The sequence below is a fragment of the Callospermophilus lateralis genome, chromosome 11 (genome assembly GCF_048772815.1).
Source record: "Callospermophilus lateralis isolate mCalLat2 chromosome 11, mCalLat2.hap1, whole genome shotgun sequence".
NCBI classification, from domain to species: Eukaryota; Metazoa; Chordata; class Mammalia; order Rodentia; family Sciuridae; genus Callospermophilus; species Callospermophilus lateralis.
In genome coordinates, this window is record NC_135315.1 from 73,969,060 (window position 1) to 73,995,565 (window position 26,506).

The following is a 26,506-nucleotide window of genomic DNA, read 5'->3' on the forward strand; positions in this document are numbered from 1 at the left end:
TCCCCTACCCTCCTTCCTTCATCCCTTCAATATTTTCCTCTATCTTATTAGTCCCCTTTTGATTTGATGGACTCCATTTTTGTTGGTTTTGTTGTTGTTTTCTTCTAGCTTTTACATGAGAAACAAAACATACAACAACTATTCCCTGAGTCTGACTTATGGTCTCCAGTGCCTGCCATTCTCCTGCAAATGCCATAGTTTCACTTTTCTTTATGAATGAATACAACTCTATTGCCTATATATGCTCTATTTTCTTCATTCATCTGTTGATGGGCAGCTGGGCTGACTCTACAATTTGGCTATTGTGAAATTGTGCTGCAATAAACATGGAAGAAAACCCTTTTTCATCTCCTATAAAGCAATGATGGCATTTTTACAATCAAATATTTACTATAATATTCTATTTTAGAAACTTAAAAAGATTAAATCATTCCTTAGGTGAAATTATTTTAGCATGAAAATATTGAGATCAAAAGCCTTTCTGCCATTATTCCCTGGATATATTTCTGCTATCCTTCTCTGTTAACCCATTGCTGGTTTCTTTTCTTCTTCTTTATTTCCCCCTTTATACTCTCCCCCATTTTTGCTTTTTTATGATTTCTCATGAACATTGTAAACACATTTTAATGAGCACTGACCAAAGAATCTAAAATGAAAAAAGCAGGAGAAAAAAAAGAGTGGATACAGAAGAAAGAGAGGAGCAGTGGGCATGGCTCTTGTTTAATTTCATTCCCACAGGTGGCTCTCACTTCCACAGTTGTACTAAATACTTTAGCATATACAAGATGAGCAAATCTTTACAAAGTCAAGGTGCTGATAATAAGAATCTGTAGTCCTTGAATTCCAGATTATTTCTGTGATCCTTACCTGTAAACAGTAAAGATGTGTGTCCCTTGAAAGATAGTAAATGTAGTCACTGAAAGTCTTTGCTCTGTTGGTATCTACATTTTTAGGCTATGACTGACAGTATTATTAAATCCCTGTCTACACATTTCAGGAGAAAGGCGATGCCTTATATCTTTTCCATTTTAAAAACCCAAATGCTGATATGTTACATGTAAAATGTATCAGATGTTTGAAAATATAATTGCTTTTTAAAAATGCTAATAAATGACAAAAACTATAAGTATTTTCATTTAATTGCATGTAAATGGAAGGAGACCCTCAGGGGTATACAAAATTACATACAAGAGGAAGTGAGGGGAAAGGAGGAAAAATATAAGGGGGAGAAATGAATTACAGTAGAGGGGGTAAAGAGAGAAGAGGGGAGGGGAGGGGGGAGGGGGGATAGTAGAGGATAGGAAAGGCAACAGAATAAAACAGACACCAGATTGGCAATATGTAAATCAATGGTTGTGCAACTGATGTGATTCTGCAATCTGTATATGGGGTAAAAATGGAAGCTCATATCCCACTTGAATCAAAGTGTGAAATATGATATATCAAGAACTATGTAATGTTTTGAACAACCTACAATAAAAATTAATTTAAAAAAAAGAGGAAGTGAGGGGAAAGGGGGAAAATATAAGGGGGAGAAATGAATTACAGTAGAGGGGGTAGAGAGAGAAGAGGGGAGGGGAGGGGGGAGGGGGGATAGTAGAGGATAGGAAAGGCAGCAGAATACAACAGACACCAGAATGGCAATATGTAAATCAATGGTTGTGCAACTGATGTGATTCTGCAATCTGTATACGGGGTAAAAATGGGAGTTCATATCCCACTTGAATCAAAGTGTGAAATATGATATATCAAGAACTATGTAATGTTTTGAACAACCTACAATAAAAATTAATTAAAAAAAAATAAAAATAAAAAAATAAATATCAATACACACAAAAAAAGATTATATAATGATGGCATTTGCAGGTTAATGGATGGAGTTGGAGACTATCATGCTAAGTGAAGTAAGCCAATCCCATAAACCCAAAGGCAGAATATTCTCTCTGAGAACTGGATGCTGATCCAAAATGGGGAGAACGTGAGAAATGAAGAAATTTTGACCAAAGAGGAGGGAAGAGAAGGGAGGGCACATAGGAGCAGGATAGATGGTGGAATGAGATGGACATTATTCCCCCAGGTACATGGATGAGTAACATAGGGTGCAATGCTACATGGTGTCCAATTAGGTAAATGAAAAGTTGTGTTGCAGTAGTGTACAATGAATCAAAATGCATTCTGCTGTCACATATACTGAATTAAAAAAAAATAACAAAAAAGCTCCTATGGTAAGAGAGCTTCCAGTCCTGGAGCTCAAACAGTACCAGGGGCCTCTGGAATAAGAGACAGAAGTAAGCTCAGAATGACACATGCCGGTGACCTCACTCATGGGGAATGGAATATAGTCACATAATAGAGGTAGAAAAATGGTTGTGAGTGATATTTTCCTAATGACTATTAATGCAGATGGCAATTGGTTGTTGGTGTCCTGACCCACAGCAGCCATTTTACAAGCAATGCCCATCCAGCGCTCTGTCTGGGCCTTGCTCTGGACCACCACTCTCCCTGCCTGGCCTATGTCACAGTGTCCCCTTGCAGGCAAGAAGAATGGCAGGCGCCTTTTCAGGGGCCCTGTCCATTTGGTTTTCATTTTCATTTTGTCTAAGAAATGTCACTGACTTCTGATTTCTTACCACTCTATTTTGGGATTTAAATGTTTAATTTTAAAAAGCACATTCTTGATATTTGAATATTCTTTCATATATCTTTTTAAAATATAGAACATGTTCTGTCTTTCTGAAGTAATAAATTCATGTTTTCTAAAGTTGAAAAAAAAATTAAAAAAATAAAATGCTAATAAATGACAAAAACTATAAGTATTTTAATTAATACTTTTTTACATGACAGCACATAAAAACGAACTGAAGGCCAAGATGATGTTTTAAATTTCCTCAGTTTCTTCCTCTTGCCTGTAGGTAGGAGGTTTTTCACAAGTTCAAATTCACATCATTTCTCTAGTTTTCTTCCAAAAAAGATAGAAAATTCCTGGCAAGGCTTCGGCACTTTATGTCTTTCTTTAGGGATCCATGTAACAGATCTCCAGAGTTATCAGTCAATTAACCAGTTCCTTAAACAGTGGTGATTTAATATAGAAACTGAATTCTTATTGTTGTTGTTGTTGTTTTTTCTGTAGTCTGCCTTTGTCATACTGGCAAGAGGGATGAGATTGAGTCTCAGCAAATATCTCCAGAATGGTAAACCTATTCTAGAAGACAACTTGTATTTTGATTGGCTATTGTATTTTCAGTCTGTCATGGTTCCCTACTTCCATATAGGAGGATAAATTATTCAGGCCAAACAATACAAAGTGGTTTGGAAACAATTGGCTTTTATGGGCACAATCTTATTCTTTCCATTTCCATTTTTTAAAAAATTGTAAAAAATCAATCCAATTTTTTTTTCAAAACTATGCAATTTCCCAAGACTCATGGAAAAGACATCTTGGGTTGAATTTTCTTTTCTTTTTTATTCAATTTCTGCTCATGAGGAAAAAGAGTCATTGTATAAATTCAGCATACGCATTTGTCCAAGTATTCATAGAATGTGTTTTGAGTATTAGTGGAAAAGAGTATTTTACCTGATGGGCTTTGTCTTCTGGTTTAGTTCTTCAAGTTCCCATCTCCTAATCCAATATTTATAAATCAAGAATGTTCAGGTGCAAAGCAGGTGACTGAGCTGTGCTCTGGGTAATTTCATCCTCTCTGTGAACACATTTTCAAATACAAGTGATTTTCATCTGTGAAAGCCCCTTGAGGGGCTTGTGTGTTCTCAATAATTTTTAGAGATCCAAGAATTTTCTTTGTAAAACTCACTCTGTAAAGCCAGTTGGTTGATGCCACCCTACAAAACTCCTTTTGAGTGAGGAAGACCAGTTTAGCAGGTTGATGTAGCAACACCTATTATAGTTATTGTCACATTTCCTGATTCAGTAATGGCAAGATGTGATTCCTATCACATGTTCATTCCAAACACAAAAATGAGTAAAAATTGGTACAGTATTCCTTTTACTCTAAGAATTGGGCACAGCTGCTCCCTTGCAAGTATTAAAGGGAAAAATAAAAGATAATAACATCTTTAATTTCTCATGTTTCTCAGCAACTCTTAGAAAAATAGCTTTGTGATACATGGCTCTGTTGCCTGAAAATGCCTCCTCTTGTTATGCTCGAAAGCACTGCTTCCTTTGCCTGAATCAGAGAAGGTTCCTAATAAATACAGAAACTTGAGAAGAGAATATGCAAACTTGATATAATGCCTAGTCATACTGTTCACTTATTCCAGTGGGTTTCTTCTTTCCAGTCCTTTGTTTGACCACTATTCTATGGAGCCTCTAAAATGAAAATACCATTCATTTACCTTATCTGAAAAAAAATGTTAAAGTGTGAGGCACAGTGGCTAATGCCTATAATCTCAGTGGCTCAGGAGGTTGAGGCAGGAGGATCATGAGTTCAAAGCCAGACTCCCCAAAAGTGAGATGCTAAGCAACGCAGGGAGACCTTGGCTGGGGATATAGCTAAGTTGGTAGAGTACTTGCCTCCCATGCACATAGGCCATGGGTTCACTCCCCAGCAACATAAAAAAATAAAATAAAATGCTCAGTGAGACCCTGAATCTAAATAAAATACAAAATAGTGGGTGTGGCTCAGTGGTCAAGTGTCCCTGAGTTTAATCCCCAGTACTGAAAAAATAAATTGTTAAACTCATAGCCATGTGCATACTTGTTAGACTTTCAATTATTTGTTCTTTTCCAGAAAATTAAAATGCATTGATCATATAAGTAATGGTAGTAGTCTTGGATTATATAATCTTCAGGGAATTATATGCACAATAACTCAATGTCTCAATATAGCAAACTAGACATTTCTTACCAGATTTAAAAAAAACACGGAAATACATTCAAGTGCTTAAAATTTTTATCTGTCTTCTCAATATTATTGGTTGAAAAACTTCTTTGGGAACACCTGTAGATCATCATACAAAATTCAAGTTGAACTTTTTTTCATTCAGACTTATAGATCTTGCAGACACAACTATTTTAAAAGAAGAACAAGATTTTTTCAAAAAATGAATTATACAGAAGTTTTGATGAGGCTTTATTGCTAATGCACATGGGGTTCAGAACCATAATGACGATATTGGGCACTTAAGTCATTAGGCTGTCACATTACAGCAAAATTATTTGTACTACATAATCATTGTTTCTTTTTTATATTGCATGGATCTAAGCTTAGTTCATCTATCTTTGCCATTAAAATACTACTTTGTTGTTGTAAATACCTATTTTTTAAGAATGAGTTGAGTATGTTCATTGTGGTTCAAGTTCATGTTTATTAGACCTTTGCTTCCCTAAAGCTGGAAAACATGATTGAGGGAAATATGCAATCTGCCTCATGTTGCCTTGTTTGATTTTGCATTTCTTTGTATCAATTACTTTACAGTTTATATTTAAGTACTTTATACACACTAAACATTTCAAGGGGAATGGGAACAGTTTCTTTCCTGCTTTTGTCCCCTCTAGCAATATTTCCATCATACTCATCCTATTTTAAGATGTGTTCTTTTTTTCAAGGTGGAATTCTGTTTGTATTCTACTTTTTCCTTTAGGAACTGAATATTGCTTTTGTTTTGAGAACTAGTTCCATGGTTTCATAAGCCTTTTAGAAATGGATATTAATTTTCATTATCCACCCAATCACATGGCTTTCTCAAAATATGCCTTGCTTATGTTCAATGTTGTAGCAGAGTTTTCATTTTATAATTAAATCTTTAGGGATCACAATATAGCTTACCTTCCACGGGTTCCTTTGTGAATGTGTGTACATGCCTGTGTGTGCACGTATGTGTGTGTATGTTTGTGTGTGTGATATGTAAAAACCGGGTCATGTGCATTCTTCTGAATTTGAATAAGTTTCAACTGAGATCATGCAGATCAATCTTATTCTGGGAAATGGCATACAAGTAAAATCAATAGTCTATTTAAATCAATGTATGATCACTCAGTTAAATATGTGGTAATTTAGAGTGAAACCAGAACCAACTTTCTACGTAGTCAAGAATATGCTATGTTTTTTTTATTTATATATGACAGCAGATTGCATTACAATTCTTATTACACATATAGAACACAATTTTTCATATCTCTGGTTGTATACAAAGTGTTTGTCTTTCCATCTTCTCTTCTCAAAACAAAGTCTTGATTTGGGGAATGTACTGAAAATCAGATGATACCTATCCAATCTTTCCTATATTCAAAGTAAATAATCTAAAATTGGTGCTTTGTGAGAAATTAATATTTTTATTTTGCTGTGAGTTTTCAATGATAAAATATTATTTAACAGGTGAGAGGGTCAGATAAACATTGCCATCTTGGAACACATAACTGTCTAGAGTGCAAATAGCACAGATTATCAACTTAAAATACCCAGCAACCCTGGGAACCTGTAGTTGACCTTTCAGTACTCTCAGATTTATTTTAGAGTGTGGATATAAATGCAATAACAAGCCTAGCTCAGTGGTGCATGCCTGTAATTCTAGCATCTCGGGAGGCTGAGGCAGGAAGATCTAGAGTTCAAAGCCAGCCTCAGCAATTTAGCAAGGCCCTAAGCAACTTACAGAGACCTTATCTCTAAATTAAAAAAAATTATAGAAGGACTAGGAATATGGCTCAGTGGTTGAGTGCCTGTGGGTTCATTCCCCAGTACCACAATAAATAAATAAATAAAGTAACAAAGGGATGCCTAGCATGTGTGAAAATTTATGGATATGCATGCTATAACAGAGTGGCCCAGGAAAATATGCATAATAAACTCAGGTGCCTAATTACTGTAGACAAATAAATAAATTGTAACTCTTATGAGCTTCTCTACCAATTTGAGTTACAAATACAGTTGAAAACAACATCTTCTCCTTCTGATCCTGAGTCTGACAGTCAGGTCACCGTGCAGTTTCAGTAGGGCCCCCCATTAAACTCCAGAGGTCCGTTCTTTGTATTGACACATGTGTTAGATTAGACATGATACCCAGAGTCTTGCTTTAAACTATACTTCCCAGTAAGGGTTCTGCTAGCCTCAAGGGACTGTTGAACATTTGAAATATAGCTAGTCTGAATCAAGATGTACTTTAGGTGTGACATAGACACCAGCTTAAAAGTCTAGTACAAAATAAAGATGTGAAATGTCTCAATAATTTTGATACTGATTACATGGGGAAATGCTGATGCTTTGAATAGACTGGGTTAAATAAAATATAATATTAAAATTAATGTCCACTGTTTCTTTTTGACCCTTTTTAATGTGGCTTCTAGAAAATTTTTAAGTTTTAATTACATATGAAGTTCACATTATGTTTCTACTGGAGCCTGTTAATCTAAAGCATCTGTAACCTCAAACACAAGTTAAACTAGTCAAAGAATCAGTCTCTATCTCTTCCCTTCTCACTCCAACTCCCAATTTATACTGAGAGTTCCATTTATGATCCTCTTTTTCCTTCATCTTTCATTGAACTTCCAACCAAGAAACACCACCTAGAATAATTTTAATATATCCTTGGGTACATAGATATCCTCAACAGATATTTAGTTTTTTGAAAAGTAAGCAGATTACATTTTCTTTAAATTAGGTAAAGATAATAACATGATTTACATTACTGTCTGTGCATAAGTCAATAAGGAAAGAATACTAAGCTATTTCTAGATGTCCAGGGTTTGAACAGATGAACATGAGAACCAGGATCTGCTTCTCTCTGCTTGTGGTTATAAACTGTCATTTCATGATACTCACCAACCACCATTCCCCTTCTTCATAAAAGATTAGATGAATGCTTATTTCTTAGAACACAAGGTTTTATCTATACATTGTTAGGAATTTTTAAATCAAAGAATAGATAGTTTTTATTTTTCTAAAAGAAGAATTTAGAATATTCTTTAATTTCTTCAGTAAATATGTACTGTACACTTATTTTGCCTAGCACTCTTCAAATCCTGGAATTAATCTCTAAGAAATAAAATACGACTGGGAGTGTTGCTCAGTGGTGGAGTCACTGCTGGCCTGAACAAGGCCCTGTGTTCGGTCTTTAGTACCAAAATAAAATAAAATAAAATGGCAACTATTTAGCCCTCATAGAGTTAGTATTTTAGTAGTGGGGGAATAAAAAGAGAGATGTTAAAACAAAAAGTAAAATATGTTTTGGTTAAATAGTGATGTTTATCAACTTTATTTATTTATTTGTTTGTTGTTTGTTTGTTTATTTATTTAAAAGGGGAAGGGGATAGAGAACATCAAAGTAGGAAAAGCTTTCAACTTTAAGTAGAGAGAACCTATGAGAAGTGACATTTGGGGAACAGGCCTGAAAGAAATTAGGACAGTTACTATGACCATATGTTAGGAAAGAATGTTCAGGTCAGGGTAAGCAGCATGTGAAAATGTCCTGAGGCAGGATATGCTTAGGAAAGAACAAGAATACCAATGTGTTTGGAGTAGAATTAAGGACTGCTGATAAGTATAGCTAATGATTTCCTTCTGGGGATAAGAAAAGTTATCATTTTGAGAAGCATTTTTTACTTTACTGGTCAGAACTAATCTAACTTAAAAGTGATAGTAAAATTTTATTTGGGCAGGAGCAAATCAAAAGGGTCTTCCTTGCACTACTAACCTACTCCCAACCTCTCACTACACTTATAATTCAACTCCTCAAATTTAGCTTCTCCCCAAAACTACCACTCCATCTGAAATTAATGAAGTGTTAGGGATCTTCTTTTAAAATTTAATATGTAAAAGATGTTTTGACTGTGATTATTAAAGTACATATTTGTGTGTCCTAAGGATACATGGCATGGGATATACTTTTGATACAACTCTGATAACACTTATCATTATTTAAGGTAACATTGCTGCCATATTAATCAAAGCAAACTTCTTGCCATTTCAGTTTGTGTATACTCAGGGTTTAAGCCTTAAATTATATAAAATAAAAGGTTTATATTTTAAAATTTTTATTTTTTGCTTAAGTGGTAGTAGTAACAGACCATCCATTCATGTGGTGGCATTGATGCCACTTTTACATGTATACACATCAAAATTGCAATTAACATACATTCAGGCAGTTGGATATTTAGCTACACAATGCATCAAAAGCATGAGAAAAGATTCTGTGTCCCAACAAGTTATTCCTAGGCCTCTTATGCAATACGAACATTGAAGAACACCAACCAACACCACTGATAGCTATTATTTATATAAGCTTAATTTAATTTTATATACTAATTCAGAGTTTCTTAAATTATCCATATTCTCTTTCTGTTTAGACACATCAGTATCATGATGTTAATTGTTAGCTCTCAAAGCCCAAAGACCATTCCTATTTAACTCACTGAATATAGAGTCTAGTGCAAGCAGTAAATTATGATAATGAACGTGAACATGACGAAAGGAGGACATAGGGAAGGAAGGAGATGAAAGCAGTAATCTACTCATGTACGTATAAAGCATTGAGACTTTATACAACATAATTTTTAATTTTTACAATGTTGCTTCAAGATCTTTTTATCCCTGTTATGCGAATGATAAATTGGGATCCAGGAAAGTTAAATCATACAGTCTCTAAGTGGTAGAACTGGAATTCAAAATCAGATCTCTTAACACAGCTTGCACAGGCATTACTCAATTATTAAAACTTTTTTTGTTTTTTGCTAATCACCATCTATGTTTCAGACTTGATGGGAGTCTAGGGAGCATTCTTTAACTTTACAACATGAAGATCTGCCTCGCCCCACCTTCAGCCTCAACTTAATGTGTGTTGCAACAGCAATTTATTTTATGTGCCACAAAACTGGCAAAAGAAATATTTTTGCCAAAGTGTCATGTGACCCTGATGATTCTTAGTTGGCCATTCCCTCACAATGCAGCAATTAAGCTCAATTTTCTTCTGCAAGGGCCCACCCATGATTCACGACTCTGTCCCCCTCTGCTTTCCTTAGCCATTACATAAGCCAGCACCTGTTTGTGTTGTCAAGGGTGTTTTTAGACTAAAGTCCACAGGTGGCTTTTTATTTTCCCTGCCTGCCATTGAATGAAAACAGCTACACTAATGACTAATTTAAGGAAATATTTCCTGGTGGACATATTCTAACTGAATTGAGACAAAAATGGAGGGGGGGGGTAGTCAGATCCTGCCAGAATATTTCTCTTGTACTCTTGGTTCTGCTTTGACAGTATGAAGGATTAAGGGATAACAATGTCAGTAGTTCTTATTATTACCCAAGTCTTACTGTGTCTTTCTCACCATTCACAATGTCCCTGCTGGAATAAATGCTGATGACTACATCTGTTGTGTTATTTAAAGTAGATCTTTAAGTCAAAATGAGGATGCATGTGCCACCTCATTTTGAGTTTGCTTAATGTTTCCAACCGTATTTAAGAAATAAATCCAAAATGCTGTTTTGCTAAGTGCATTTTTCTTTCAATTTGAAACCTATGTGTATTTTAAAGGTCATTTAATCTGTGCATTTCCAATTGCTCAGGTCTTAAATCATTACTGTGTATTTTATATAAGAGGTACTTAATGTCTCAAGAAGCTTTTGGAGGCCTTTAAAACCCAAAGACTTTTTTTTTCCCCTCAAGACCAGAAGTTCCATTTTGTCAAGAGTAAACAAGCTTGAAGAACACCAACACCACTGCCTGTTTGATAGTCCAAAAGTTTGAATTTCAGAGGTGTTGGAACTCAGTGAACTACATGTTTTCATCTATAGTTCAATCCTCTGTTTCCTCCTAGCTTAGTCAGAAACACATGGAAAGCATATCCAGCAAAGCACTCTTCTCAGAGACATGTTCATCTGGAGGGGTGTCCTGGCATTCAGCAACAGAATTCTCTTCCCCCAGGGAATTGGAAGGCTCAAAACCCCAAATAATAATAATAATCTATTACAGATTTCAGGTTACCAAAATTTAGAGGAAAGGATCATAGCAAAACACTTAGCATTGCTACATGTCAGGAGGAAGGCTACTGTATTTTCCCCCCTTGGGGCATAATTTTTCATATTATTATGCATGTAAATTTAAATATATTTCCATATTACAGCTCAAAATCCCCTAATTATAAATATGTAGAATAAAACAGAATTAATTGTTGGCAATTATTGCATTAAGATTCAAATGGAAAGTTCCTTGTTACTAGAAGAATTGGGCCAGTTGTGGGCACCTTAAGCAACAGAACTGGCTCATCTGGAACATTCTTTTGGATTTAAGAACAGTTTTTCTAATAAAGTAGATCTGGGATTAAGGACAAATAAGAAGGTGCTGAGAAAAGAACAGAAATGGTGGTTACAAAATTTGAATTGAGTCTTTACTCAGTTTTTGCTAAACATGTAGCCTTGAGCAAGTAAACTAAATAATTTGAATGTATTTTACTTCATCTCAAAAGCTAGGAGCATTTATACTATGTTATCTACAGTTTTTTTCAAATTTAAAATTTCATGTTTCTGAGATTCCAACATGAGCTGAATTGTACCCAAGGATGGGGTTATCTGATGGTCAAAAACAAGAAAAAAGAAAAAAAACTTGACAATTTGATTACAATTAACTCATTTAGGAAAATAAATAGAATATTTGGGATAACACTTAGGTTTTTGGCAGTAAGTAAATCTTCCATCATGATTTTTAAATAGAGGGAAGATTTAATCTGAGAGGGTGGCTAGAAAGCAGAAAGCAGTTTTCATTTGTCACAGACATGGCGACCCCCATGTCCATGAAGGACCCCTGAGGGATTTCAAATTAGACAACAAATAAAACAACCTATATCCAGACGACACTGAATGTCAAACTGATGAGAGGTTTTCTGGGTCCATTCTTAATTTTTTTCTCTCCTTTAGAAATGTATGTTATGAATTATGTTCATTGCAATAGAGCCAAGTATTCACCGGGCTGCAGCTAGATCTTTGTTTAGCAAGCATAAGCTCCTTGCCAGCTGCAAGCTGCAGCTGTCTGTCAGCATTTGTGAGGACAAACCACCCCATTATCCCTGATCACTTAGCCATAGACTACACACTGCCTCTTCAGATCTTCTCAGAAAATCCTTTGCATTTTCAAATTATGGGGGAGGGCATCAGTGCTTCTCACACACATTTTGAGGCAAATAGCTTAAAGCTATGTCAAAATGATGCTTCTAATAAGAGGGTTCTTTCCCAAGAAAACTATTTTCTGAAAGACTAACTGACTTTGGCCTGACATTTCCTGATCTCTGATGTCCTGAAAAAGGCAAGGGAGGCTACAACTCTGACAAGCAGCCCTTCCTCAGGACATAATGAGCCAGGCAGAGAGTGCCAAGAGAACGGGGCAAAAGCCAGGCGCCTGTCTCAGAGCTAGAGAATGTGGGGTTGAGAAGGCCACAACCATAGGGTGAAGCCTGTGGAAGGGCGCAGACCAGGGTGCTGAACACCACCATTCTCCTGGGCCATGGCATGGAACAGGAGATGAGACTCAAAGGAATTCTACCTCAAGGAAATTCTCATCCACAATGTTTAAGTAAACTTGGGCCTTTTTTTTTAAGATGGGGCTTTGAAAGATTATATATTTTGCTGAATTAGAATTTGCTATCTTTCTTTTCTTTCTTTAGTTTCCAAGAATGTTCAGACTGGGCTTAAAATGGGCAACACCATACCAGATAGAATTAAAGTGTTTGTAGAGTTAGTCACAAGTTTATCCTCCGTACAGCACAGAGGGGTCAGGTGAGTTATAAGGATCATTTTTTTTTTAGTGTAATGACAATTTTAGAAATATGAAGAAATTTATACACAGTAAACTGTGAGTTTCTAAAAGGGTAAAAACTAGGACTGAAGGTTCTTTGGGCTTTGGGAAACTCTTGTCACATTGTAGAAGCATGAAGGATGATCAGTCAGTACCTGTGGAAGGAATGTTTATGGTTTTGGTTTAATGACACTATTTTTAAGGAAACAAAATAAATCTGGAATGTTTCCCATTTACCCCTCACAGTAAAAACTGCTTTTTGTTATGTAAGAGTATTTTTTCAGGAAGGAATGTACCCTCTTGGGAAGAAAAGCACAATGTGAATTCAAATTTATATAAAAAATTCTGTACAATATGTAGCATATGCCCAAAGTTGGCCCAAGTCTCTCAGTGGGGAAATATTTCTAAGATCTGGGAGAAGATGCATACCTTTATCCCTTTGTGTGTGTGTGTGTGTGTGTGTGTGTGTTTAGGGTTATGTATGTTTATGGACAGGAGAGCACTGACCCAATCATAGATACTTTCTTTCCCACAACTTAAACATATACTCAATACTTAAAATAGTTTCTTTGAGGACTAGAATCCATGACAGTCACGAGGTCATTAAATAATAGCAAAGCTCTGTTAGTCCATGATCTTTCCCTATTCACAAGGATTGCAAAATAAAAACAAAGATTCTGCAAGGAATCAATATTTTCAAAAGGCATAGTAACTGGCAGGACAAGAGCATTTGGGTTGCTAAGTGCCTTCACTTCTTTCCATGTCGCTGTTTGTTGCTGTGTTCATTGTGAAACCCTTTTGCTGGATGTGTTACATATGATGAGCTGGGGTGTTATAATAAACAGAGAGGAAGGCAGCAATAATGTATTTCAGTTAGGAAGAAGCACTTGAAAGAAATTGGTTTTGCTATACACATGATGTGAGCCAATCAATAGTGGTTTAGTCTGACAAGCACTGTCAATATCCATTGTCACAGTTCAGAAAGTCTTTAATGGATAGTTCTTCAAAAACCAATGATTTTAACACATGTTCAAAGTCTTGAAATGCACTCTACCTGGCAGAAATTAATCACAGGTAATTCTTGGGGCTGTATACAATATTTTTAAAAGTTGAAATATAAATAGCAGTCAATTAAAATATACATATATATGTATATACACATACACACACACACATATATGTATAGATGCATTTAAACAGCAGCAATATGTATCATACATATAAATATACACACACATAACAGTTAATGGTATAGTCTAATAATACCAGATACATAATAAACGTTTAGTGTATGTTGGAAAAGTAAGAGGTACTGGGATGAAGGGTGAAGAGGTACTTTTTGCAATACCTGTTCTGTTTACCTAGTGATTATTGCTACAGTGATAATGATATAGGTCAACAGTGGTAACCTTAAAATAAATAATAATTATTAGCATACTTATTATGCACTAGATCTTATGATAGGAGTTTAACTTACCTAGGAATCCTTGATACAGGAAATATTATCCCCATTTAACAGATTACAATATGGAGGCACAATTTTTTTCATAGTTTGAACAAGATACCATGTTAAATGGTAAGAATTGAAATTCAAAATTCAAAGCCTGCAGTATTCAAAAAAGTGAGTAAGAATGAGTGTGAGAGAAAGAATTTCTTAAAAATAGAATTAAAAAATGGAACTGGCACCAGCAATATGAAAATAGCCATATCAATGGTTCTTTCCTACTTTCCACATAAGTGCTGATAAGGGACTCTTTTTTTTATTAAAAAAGGACTAAACTTTATTGACAAACTGCTGCAGACATTTTGACATAAGTTTAAGCTACCTATTTAGGCAGACTTACACATGTAGCATTTAATCTTCCGAGAACAAAATGGGAGGACAGTACAAATCCAATTAGGACTTTAACTTATGTACAAAGTGGATTTTGATTCCTTTTTCATTCAGCTGCAGTGTCCCTTATTATATCATGCTAGTGTTGAGACATACTTAACTATCTTGGGAACAGTTCAATATTAACAACCGTCAACTTACTGAACAACTTCAGCTTTTGGCCCCAATGTCCAAGTGAGCTTTATGTGGAGTGCAGAATCTCAAATGGACAAAATACTTTTTGTCTTCCTGAATACTGAAACTTTAATTATTAGTACTCTTACTGAAAGATTGTGGCTAAAAAACACTACATCAAATTAAATTTAGATGGCCAGCCCCTCTGCCCCAATCAACCTCTTCAAAACTTACTCCCCCTAAATATCTCTCAACACTGTATGCCTGGGGCTAGATTTCAAAACCCACATAATGAAAAAGTCAGTTTTACAAACCTAATTTTGTTGTTGTTGTTTTAAGTCGATTAACGTTAATAATTGCATCAACTATTTAATTCATGAGGATCTTTCATATTAAAATTTAACTTAAGATTCAATCGCCATGTGTTTTTAAAGGAAACATTTTTAGAGACTTCTAAGCTCACTTTTGCATGGTGGCACCTACTGCCGTTAACGTTTGTGATTTTAAATCTTAAACAGCCCTGAATTTTGAAATGTAGCCTAGTTTGGGATTCTGCAACTACAACTTTACGGGATGCCTCAAATCAAAACTAAGAGAAAGTTAACAAGCCTTACTTCAGAACCTTTAAGCAAGCAATGTCACTTTTGAAACTAACAGGTTTGTGTTTTTTTTTTTTTTTACTCAACTTCTTTTTTTTATTATAAAAGGTACACTTCTGTTTATATTTAAACAACAAAGAAAAAAGCATCTACACACTTAAAAAGTTAATTCGATATTCCTAAATCTATTTTAACTCATTTTAAAATACTACATACAGAAGCCAGAATGCAGAGTTAAGAATGGAGGAAGGTGGGGAGAAGAAGGGGACCATGAATAAAAACACTTAGACAATTACTTGTCTGTTGTGGGTAAAGCAACAGGAATCCTGGGAGATACAAGAAATCAGTAACAACTTTGCTCATAACTGATATTTTTCCCCTCCTGTTTGATTTTAATAACGTCCATATGGGTGCTCTCTGTATGCTCCCTTCACTGGCCTAGCTGGAGGGGCCTTCAGTGACGGCCTGGTCCCATTCCAGTCATCTTGGGCATAAGCTTCATAAGAATCTTGAACCTCCCCATGTCCATAGTCATAATATTCTGAGTCCCCTTGGCTCTGGCTGTAATAGCCTTCGTAGCCTTCATAACTCTGTTCTGCATATGTATCATCATATCCATATTCTTCATATGTTTCTGGTGCAGGGGGTGGAGGCAAAGGTATTCTCTGGATTCCTGCTGTCCATGCTCTTGGTGCTGGAGCACCCCTCACAGTAGGTGGAGGTGGCACCCCTCGGGTCACAGTGGCACCTCTGGTGATGGCACCTCTCACTGGGGTGCCATGCACCAAAGCTCCCCGAGGGGGTCCAACACCACGGCCCCTGGGAACAGGTGGAGGGGGAGGTGCAGCTCCCCGGCCTCTCTGGCACCCCATGTCCACGAGAGGGCTCAGGTACTCCATTCAAGTAGGACAGCTCTAGAAATTGCTCCTGGCAGATATCATCCATCATATCTGGTACTAAAAACTTCCTCACTTCTTCCATGGCATGGGCCATGAGAGCATAAGCCTCACATGGGGGTCCAAAGACTTCAATGAAGACATGCAGATCCATATTTAAGTGGGCATACTTTGGGTCTCCGCCTTTGCGAAGCTCTTCTTCCTTGGCTTTGTCTCTCATTGAACCCCTTCCCAATACAGAGATCTTTGCACCAGTTTCTTCCTGCAGTCTTTTGATTGTATTCCCTTGTGGTCCAAGAATCTTCCCCACAAAATTGAACTTTGGGTACTGCTTGACAGGTATCAGCACCCGTTATTTCAGCTTCATGTTCTTATGAGAAAATAAGTCCAAATAATTATCCTCATCGTCCTTTTTTGAATCCCCTTTCTGAATCTTCTCAATTTCTGCCCTCAGAAGCTGCATGGCATGAGTGAAGGACGGGTCGAGCGAGTCATTTTCAGCCATGAGTTCGGGCACGTACTTGTTCTCTGGCTCCATCTTGACCGAGGCCGTGGCTGACAGGGGTAGCAGTGGGGTCAGAGCCGGCAGCCCACTGTCGCGTCCGGGACCTGTGGCCGAGGGAGGCAGCAGCGGTGGTGGCTGCGTGGCTGGCGAGGCCCGGGCGCCCCCTCGGGACCCCCTCCTCCTCCCCGGGACCAGTGAGGCAGCGGAGGCTGCCGAGACGGCGTCTGACGCACCGTGGGGTGGGCACCTGAGGGTTCCATAGAGCCACTGCCGCCCGAGGACCGGGTCATGCGCGCGGCAGGATCCTCCCGGCGCTGCATCGGGGAGGATGTGCCAGCGAGAGAGCGAGCAAGGAAGCGACGCGGCAGAGACCCGAGCGGAGGTTGGCAGGGGTGGGAGAGTAGGGGCGCCAGCGACCGAAGCCGACCCGAGCGACCCAGCGAGAGAGCACCGGAAAATTGATAAGGGACTCTTGTACTCAGTCCCTATGAAGCAATCAGGAATAAAATAAGTTACTGAGTTCTGAGGTTCAGAATAGAGAACAACGAAATTTCCAGGTCTCACTGAGAGAAGTTTAGAGATGTGCCTTATACTGTTGTGGGCTAAGTACATGTCTGTCTATAGAAAAGATACTTTGACTGCAATAAATATATTATATTATATTATATTATGTATAATATATACACATATAACATATGTAAATAGCATATTATATAGTTTAGAGTGTAAGAAAGTTTTGTATATTATATGTAATATTATATAAGTAATCTAAATATGTATTGATATGTAATAATATATTATAATAATATATGAAAGACATTTATTTATATGTATTAATATAAATTGTTTATAATTCCATTAACTACTCAACCACTTCCTCTTTCTCTTAACAATTGATTATTTGCTTTAAGTCATTTCTCTAGTTATCTGCACCACTCTTTATATATATTTCTATGTGGCTCAACTCTTGTGTGGGAAAAATTAAGGATACCTTATAACATACTCTTTTGTAAAGATACATTGTAGCCCTCTCAGGGCCTGGAATTTGCAGATTTAAAGAAAAATACTTCAAAGTTGTCATATGTTACTCTATGCTGATAATCCATTTTTTTTGTTTTGTTTTGGGTAAGATTACTGGTGATTGAACCCAGGCCTTGAGCGTGCTAGGCAAGTACTTCATGACTGGGTTGCATCCCTCACCCTGAAATTGCATTTTTAGACACATTTTTCCAGATGTATAAGCAAGTATAAACACAAACTCTGTGTGTGTGTGTGTGTGTGTGTGTGTGTTTGTGTGTGGAGAGAGAGAGAGAGAGAGAGAGAGAGAGAGAGAGAGAGAAACACATGAGGCACACTGGTTCACATCTATAATCCCAGCAGCTTGGAAAGCTGAGACAGGAGGATAATGAGTTCAAAGCCAGACTCAGCAATGATGAGGTACTAAGCAACTCAGTGAGATCCTGTCTCCTGTCTCTAAATAAAACACAAAATAGGGCTGGGGATGTGGCTCAGTGTTTGAGTGCCCCTGAGTTTAATCCCCAGTACCAAATATAAAATAAATAGATAGATAGATGATAGATAGATAAAAATTAGAGAGAGGGGATTTTAAACATGACCTAATTGAAATACTGCTCAACCCTGCAATACACAATGCTTCAAAAATGAATTTTATTTCATTTTCCAAGTTTGATTATTGATTTTATAATAATACAGGTGCTATTTTCCTAGAATCTTGCAATCCTGATACTTCTAATTTGCAATTTTCATTCCCACAACTCTATTTTTGGAGTCTTTTTCCTCTGCTTATAGACTGATGTTCACATTCTCTATAAGTTTCTTTCCATTGTATTTCACTATGGACTGTTTTCTGTCACTAGAAGAGTACCATTCCTATATTTAATATGTGGTCTTTCTTCATGCAAAAGGTGTTTCTACTTCATAATGCACTTCATCTGGATTGATGCTCTGTGTTATTTTTTTTAAGTAATTTACTTATCAAAATAGGCTACTGTCTTAATTCAGTAACCACTTACTTTATTAGCAAATTTATCAACATTTTGAATAGCTCTTAAGTGACAAAGTTATACTAACACTATATCAAGTCATAAGAAATCAAGATAATAGATCTAATTCTTAGAAGAATGTCTTAATGATCTGAATCTTTACATTTTACATTGTTACTGATTCTGTTTGAGGAAAAAAATGACACTATATGTGTTTTGGTTTGGATGTGAGGTGTCCCCCAAAAGCTCATGTGTGAGACAATGCAGGAAGTTTCAGAGGAGAAAAGATTGTGTTTCAAGAGTCTTAAACCAATCAGTGAATTAATTCCTGCTAAAGTGGTAGGGTGTGGCTATAGGATATATATTCTGTATCTCGAGAGTAGAGTCTCTCTCTACTTCCTGGTCACCATGATGAGAACTGCTTTCCTCATACCACATACTATGCCATGATGTTCAGCTTCACCTCAAGCCCCAGGGTTTAGAACTGGCCTTCTATGGACTAAGACCTCTGAAACCATGAGCCCTCAAATAAACTTTTCCTCCTCTATAATTGTGCTGGTCGCATTTAGGTATATTTCTTCTTCTTTCCTTTTGTTTTTCTGAAAATACAGTATATCTATAACCTGCAATGAAAACATCTTTTTAAACCTTGAATCATAAAACAATACCAGATATATTTACAATGAAATGAAGGGTACATATTTTGATGATATGTTCAATATTGACAGTACAGCATGGAACTCATCATCATTGTTGTCATCAAAAGTATGCATTATGCAACTCAAAGCTAGGCTAAATGCTGTAATAATTTGAACATAATGATCTGGTTTGCGGTATAGAAACACATTATCAACATAGACACACTTAAGGTATATTATGAACAAAATAAAAATATTATGCCTTTACATGAAAAAAACAGTGAAGAATTTGCAACATAAAACAGATGAATTAATTAAATGTTGGAAGATATGGATACGAATATTACTGGAAAAATCAACCATGGAATTTCCATACCCCTAAATGATGGTTTGTCAGTTTTTTATTAACCCTAAAAATATAAAAATATGGTTAGATTGAGATTTGACGATTTAAACTAAATAATTTAACTAAACATTTTCATTGTATGAATTCTCATTTCTCCACAAATTGATAAATAGCATAAATATGGACCATTGAATATATAACATATGCATACCCTTCTGTTATGAATCTAATCATCTATTTTGTATTTCTACAATGTCTAAGTGGGAATTAAGTGGTTAAACAAAGCCCTGCAGTTAAAATGCCCTGCATTCTGTCTATTATTTCCAGATTTAATAATATTTGTGTTTCAAGTAACTTAAACTTTTAATAACTTAGTGTCATAAGCTGCAAGTTGGGGGTTGGAATTATGACTTCTGGTTACATCAAGCATATGAAATTAAGAGATATTAAATTATCAACAGTACATTAGGCCCAAGCCTATCCTTTTTGTCCCCTTTAACAGAGGGAGTTCATGCAGTTTTTTGGGCTCTGTAACTGCATGCTGGAGAAAGCAAAGCAGTATTTATTACTGTCCCATGAATTAGCCCAGGAGTGTATATTTCCTTGAAAAAGTCAGGCAAGAGGGTAAAGAGAAATTTAATAAACTTTATTTTTCTTTGCAGTTCATTTTGAATAAGGTGTTCTTATTTAAGTAATTTAGAATGTGATACAACAGGGTAATTCCAAATACAAGAGGGTTGCCTTGGAAAATATGAGTAGAGACAACTCAGTACTTTGTTATGTAATCCTTGTGAGAAGTGTTTTGGAATCTCTGGGGATAAAGAGACTGACATAACCTTATTTTGTCATTTCTTTCTGGATCTCCTGTTCTGGACACTGCAGTGTGGTAAGATGATTGCACTAAGCAACTGCTGCTGGTTCCCCCCCTCCCCCCAGTGTCCTCTTAGAACTGGATTAAAGTGCTGGGGACTCTGAGCTGCTAATAAAACTCTCTCTATATACCTGATGTTGATCCCTATGTGCATCTTCATCCGGAATGTGAGAGCAAGTAGCATAGGAGGCTGTTTGGGATATCATTTCTGAAGGGTAATGACTCTGCTTTTCTTTAGCAGTATTTCTGAAACATTAGCTCTCCCAGAATTTCCAAATTGGAAAAAAAAGAATAATAACAACATGTAATTGTAACATGGGAATACCGCAAGAACAGCAGTTTGGCAGGAAAAGGGAATATTTCAAAATAAGGTCCCCAGCAAGAAAAGTTCTGGCTGATGTACAATTGTGGATCATGTTATCCAAACTGTTGGATTCTGGAAGATTTGGGGGTTTTCTTTCATGGTTCCCATACCCTTAATAGAATAGTAGTATATGTACCTCATCCAAACAACTGTGTTGCTTCCCTTTCCTTTCTTAACATAGGAAAATAAGTATTCAAAGGCACCATTACAATATGCATTCTGACCTCCAGATGTGGTTTTAACACCCTAGTAGCTGTGTCAGGTATGAAGCTTGTGTTGGGCTGATGCCTATTCTCATATGTAATGCTATTAAATGAAGATCATCTTAGAAAGCCCACTATCCTACCATCTTAGGAAGCCCAAGATCCTAACCCTTCTTAGTGAGAACAGCTTTAGCACCAATTAAATCTTTCAACTGGTTAAGAATGATGCTTAAAGTTAATGCTTTTGGCCTATGTGTGTTGAGACGAAAATTGCATATTGTTATTAAAGATTCTTAGTCTTTTAAAAAATATTCTATTTGGGCTTAAAAGAAAAGATCATCCATGGATTGAAAAAAAAGAAAAGAAAATCATAAAGGAAATGTAAGTAAATTCTAGCAAACTTGAAAAGCTAGTACAATTCAGGTTAACTCTTCCTGGAGGTGAAAATAAGTACAATTAAGGGTGATTCCTCTAGTCTCCTATGTAAATCAGATTAAATGCTTTGGAATTTAAATGCATATCTCTTACAGCTCTTTTCGTTTTCAAATCAAAAGTTTAAATGACAATGGAAAGAACTACTCATTGGCTTAACATAAATCTTTAAACTGCAGGAAGTTTCACCCTCAAAAAGTAGTTGAATCTCTGAGGAAAAAGAAAAGGCTGAATTCTATTTTTTATAAATGATGGATTATTGTACCACACTGTGTATTTTCCAGTAAAGTGTCCTTTTATTTGCACTGTGTGATTACAAGTTTCTAAAAGTATGTGTGGGGTCACTTGGGTGCTGTGGGAAAATGGAAGGAACACTGTTCTGTTAAAATCAGTAGTGAAATCAGAAGCAAACTATGTCCTGATTATCATAGGCATGTGTTTAAATTTTGCTTTCCTTAATTGGTTATGTTGTATTTACTTAAAATGAACAATTTGGCAAGTTTTTCTCCCTTGACAACAGAAAAGCGTAAACTGTTTTATAAGTTTGGCTGTTAAAATCAGATTTGTAAACCACAATATTCGAAGATTTTTCTGAAGTTTTCAGGGACCCAGTGATGGACCTTGCTTTTTAACCATGCATTTCTTACATTTATATTTTGAATTTATAGAACTTTAAAATTATTTAATTAAAAACTGTTCCTTATATATATAGCCATATATTGAATTTACCTTCTGCATAACTCTTCTTAGAACAAATGAGCAGAATGAATGATGACAAAGTCCTGGCAACTTGACTTGTCATCTGAGGATGATTATTTATGACAGCAGGAAATGGAAGTTGATGCTCTAATCTGTCTCCAGGAAAGTCATCATTACAGGAAACTTTGAAGAATTTGACGATGCTAAAAAGTTGTACAATCATATCCAAGACTGCTAGTTTCTTAGGACATGTGAAAAGGAAACAAGTTAAAGTGTTTAAAAACATATTTGCATTTCTTTTGAAAAGCCAGTGCACCTTACAGACATTTCTCATGTGTGGAGCCAGATGGTGGTATTGAAAACAATATAATATACATATATATCTCTCTAATTAAGAATACTATCACAGAATACCTTGGGGGTTCCAAAAAGATATAACTCACCACATAATTATTTTTATAATCTAGCATTTAGACTGTGTCTATGTGTGTGTGTTTTAATTTGCAGAGTACTTCCTCATCAGATTATTAGTTTAGCTCCAAAATGACCCAGAATTTCTTGGCAGTCTGTCATGGGAAATGACAAGGTCTTGAGGTTAGACCAAAAATAGAAAATTCTGGTAACCTGTAAAAACTTAGACTGATTGTTCCATACAATTCAAAGATGGACTTGTGACCAGAAATACCCTGAGACACCTTTTTTTGCAGGATGTTGTTTTCTTCATCACTAGAACCCAGACCTGAGGGACTTTAACTACAGTTATCTGTTATAGCAGATTATACACCACTGGTAATCATTGTAATGACTAGACCCACAATGAAAGTTGATAGGGTATCATGTAGGAATAGTATATTAATATGCTCAGAGTAGTTCTTCTAATCATACAATTTTGAAATAGTTAATTCCTGAATAATCATGATCCTGTAAAAGCAATTTTTGCTTTCTTGGGTAGTTTTTTGTTTGTTTGTTTGTTTGTTTGACTTTTTTTGTACTCACAATTGAACCTAGGAGGCTTTACTACTGAGCAAAATCCTCTTTTATTTTTATTTTGAGACAGGGTCTCTTTATGTTGCTTAGGGTCTCACTAATTTGCTGAGTTACTTGCTTGGGTTCTAAAGGCACTTTTTCTCTGAGGTCAATTCATCTCTAAGATTCCTTAGTTCCTTATATTTCTATTATATGATTTATTGTAATTACATAGACCAGGTGCATTTTTATCCATAACAGTTAAACTCAGTACTGCTATGTACATAGTAGGTCAACTTGTATTCATTTCTATCATCTAGCAACACTGCCTATTAATATAATGTGAGCCATATATGTAAAATAAAATCTTCTGGTAGCTTATTTTAAAGAGTAAAAGAAACATTTTAATTCTATATTTCTTGTAGCTGAGATATCCAAAATATTACAATTTAAACATAAATTACAAGATGCATGCTGAAGCTGGGCTTGGAGGTACACACCTATAATCCCAGCAACTCTGGAAGCTTAGGCAGGAGGATGGCAAGTTCAAGGCCAGCCTCAGCAATTCAGCAAGGACCTAATCAACTTAGTAAGACCCTGTCTCAAAATAAAAAAAATAAAAATAAAAAGGACTGAGGATGTGTTCCTTCCATTTTCCCACAGCACCCAAGTGACCCCACACATACTTTAACAAACTTGTAATCACACAGTGCAAAAATTAACTAAAGGGGTGCAAAACTCACCTCCCAGTTCAGTCCAAGTACCAAAAAACAGAGATGCATTCCAAATGCTCAGGAGACCCAAATGACTAGTAACTACCATAGTAGAGGGCATTGTCTGATGCAGTGCTTCTCCAGTGGTTGAAGTTAAGGTCCTGTTAGAAAATGACAATATTTTTAAAACCCACTGAAAGAAATACATAAGACTCATAGTCAAAATGTACACAGCTGCACATGGTAATAAAATAGAATCACTGTGTTTCTATTTTATCACCATGAGTGCTGAGTGCTGAGTATTACATAACCCATTCTTCAGACACACTAGTTGGGAAGTTCTAATCTATAGCAGTGAGTCCTAACTTTTTTCTAGCTGTAGATCCATTCACCTTTCTCACTTGTAATAGGTAATAGGTAACAGTTGCCTACTACCAATTCATTTAATGAACAGATAGTTTATGATAGATTGGTGATAGATTGGGCATATATTATGTGTATTATACTTATGCTACTTAAGGATTTCATTTTGCTTTTCACACATCCTTTGCATTCTCCCAGTGTGCTGATAGATGGTTTAGTACCAATAAAAGAGAACTTAGTGGACTCTGTAACTTGTCCCATCAGTTTAAGGCAGCAATTCTCAACGGATCAATTTTGCATCCCTCCCAGGGCACATTTAGAAATGTCTACAGACATTTTTGATTGTTTCAGCTGAGGCAGGTGCAACTGGTATCTTGTTGGATCCATACCAGGGAGGCTGTTCAACATTCTACACAGTCTGCCTGAGATAGCATCCTGCAAAAAGAACTACATGGCCTAAAATATTAATAGTCAAGAAATTCTAGTTAAGATAATACAAAGTATGTTGGTTCTTTTAAGTGGCAAGCGTTGTCTTGATTCAGTATAGCATAGCACCTAGTCCCATGTCTTATCCAAAACTCTGAACCTAATTTACCATTAAAACTCCACCCTTCTCCCAGTCAACATGCAGGTACGACTTTTCCTCCTTCTCCTCTTTCTAGCTTTATACTTTATCTTAACTGCCCATCTTGCTAACTCAAATTTACAACTGCTTTGTGATCCAAGCTGGAGGAAGGAGTTGCAAAATACCCACAATTTACCAATATTGGAAGACTTCTAACAGTCTGAGGCAGATTTTTGTAAAGGAGAACTGAATTTTTTAAAAACAATATCTAATAAAGTGTCCCAAAATGTGAATTTTTTGAACAAGTGGGTTAAGAAACTAGAAACCCAGTTAGGATCTATTTTACCTTAGAGATACAACAAATTATAATCAGTAACTAATAATAAGACACCTTGAATGTGTACAGAATCTATGCTTAATGAAAATACAGATCTTATGTGTTTTATTCCTCATTTAATTCACAGCCTGTAGCATGGAACCTGATGATCATTATTAAAACATTCAGCAAGTATTTGTTCAGGAATGAATTTGACACACATATTAATTTGAAAATAAGGCTGAGAATAGGGAACTGATGAAGACATAGAAATGTTTGAGGGAAATATGTGTCCAGTTTTCACCTAAATTTTGTGGTAATGGAGCATCAATAATGAAAGTAACAAATATCAGCTTCCAAAATAAAGAAAATCAGTTTGTATTAACATAAAATAGAAGATTGACAAAATTATTTGGACAAACAGAGCCTTCAAAAATACCTGCATTACTCAGAGATAGTATATAATCAGAATTAATTGCAGTTAGCAATGCTAAATCATTCCCTCCCAATTTAGATAATGGGTTTTAATTTAACTGACCATAATTTTGTGTTTAAACAGATATAAAATTATTTAGATAAAAGTTATTATGCTAAATATAAAGGAATGAAAGTGAAAATTAATTGTATATAATTGGAGCTACCCATATTCTGATTGCACCCTGATGTTGAAGTCATACTAATACTTTCATGTGGTCGAATTTTACTCATATGCCCTATATACAGAGAAGGGCCTGAGCTATTAATTCAGGTAGTTTTTCAATTACTACTGTTTTCTATTCATATTTGCATAAAGTAATAATCATAAAGGAGAAATTTACTGAGAGCCTCTGACTTTGTTTTTAATCTCCAGTGTTCAGACTACATCATAGTGCTTCTGATACAAGCGACAAAAACAGAGTTAAAAGCCGATTAAAGAAGTTTATTACCCGAAGACCTTCCCTGAAAACTCTGCAAGAAAAAAAAACTTATTAAAGGTACAGTTTTATACTTGTATTGTTGCTGTGATAAGTGATGCGCCTCTGTGTCCACAGCCAATCTGCTCTAAAGGAACATTAGGATAATTTATTCTTCTTAGGTTGCTTATTAAATTTTCTGTTCTATAACAGAGGAAAAAATAGCTGTCTAGAAAAAGAACCCTGAGAAAATAAAGATGGCCTCATGGGATCATTGAAAACAATTCCTAGTTTTGAACTCAGCAGATAGGAATTCTGTACCAGAAGCAGCATAGAAGTATCCTAGTGGGTGGCCTGGTCAAATGACTGCAAAGTCCCATGTGCCAGTACATCCC

At 36.0% G+C, this 26,506-nt stretch overlaps 1 pseudogene; it reads right to left on the reverse strand.

The window, feature by feature from the left end:
* Positions 1-15,207: 15,207 nt before the first annotated feature.
* Positions 15,208-17,059, reverse strand: LOC143409888 (KH domain-containing, RNA-binding, signal transduction-associated protein 1 pseudogene; annotated as a pseudogene).
* Between the last annotated feature and the right edge of the window lie 9,447 nt (positions 17,060-26,506).